Raw genomic sequence first — 1,007 nt, 5'->3', positions numbered from 1 at the left:
GCAGGGACTGGAAGCAGAGAAGAAGAAAACTCAGTGCTAGACATGGAGCGCTGGTAACCCGTATTTTTTAAATCCTTGCACTCTAGTTAAAAACAAACGTGTATATTGGTCTCGGAGTACCCCTTAAAGGGTGCAAACATTCCTTTGATAAATGCAGTAATACTTTACTGGGGAATATGTCCTTATTATTCCAACATAAACCCTCTGTATTCTCAATCCTAGAGTTTCCTGTTCCATTGACGTTTATCAAAAAGTTGCAGCACGGACTTCCGACATCGGCGCTGGTATGTGAGGACGCAGTGACTTCAGCTCCTCGCCGCCGAGAAATCAGAAGCCCGCTCCGACATATCCTCCTGAGGTAATGGGAGAGTACCTCCTCGGGCTGACTCAATAACATACAGGGACACGTGCTTCCCAAGATGGCACCCACTCAGCCCGCCGATGCAGTGCAAAAAGAAAGGGGAGAGAGTGACATGATGGACTCACAGGTGGATATGTTTGAAACCACAGGGGGGGAATGTGGACATTAAACAACTGGCCATAGAAGTGGCGAAACAACTAGCGCCAGATGTTATCACCTCTCTGGCATCAACGGTACAAACAGCGTTGAATAAGTTACAGGAGGAAGTTGCGCAGCATGAACAAAGATTTGCAGAAGTAGAAGAAAGGGTGGCATGTATAGAGGATGATTATGTGGAGGTCTCAACCAAGATGCATGATTTATTTCAGATAGCAGATCGATTAAAAGTTTTAATGGGTGACCTACAGAATAGGTCTAGGAGAAGTAACTTAAGAATGGTAGGAGTACCAGAATCGGTACCGCCAAAAGATTTACGCCATTTATTCGAATATGACCTGCCGCAAGACTTGGGTCTCTCAGACAGGAGGAAGGTGGAGAGAGTCCACAGAGTGGCACTTTTGAAAGAGCACCCTACAACAACCTCTTCAAATGCCAACCAAAGACCAAGACAAAGTAATTTGCAAATGCTTGAACTATTCAGATAAGG

This window comes from Bufo gargarizans, chromosome 2 (genome assembly GCF_014858855.1).
Source record: "Bufo gargarizans isolate SCDJY-AF-19 chromosome 2, ASM1485885v1, whole genome shotgun sequence".
Taxonomy (NCBI): Eukaryota; Metazoa; Chordata; class Amphibia; order Anura; family Bufonidae; genus Bufo; species Bufo gargarizans.
The sequence above is the reverse complement of the archived record's forward strand: the minus strand, read 5'-3'. Positions refer to the sequence as shown.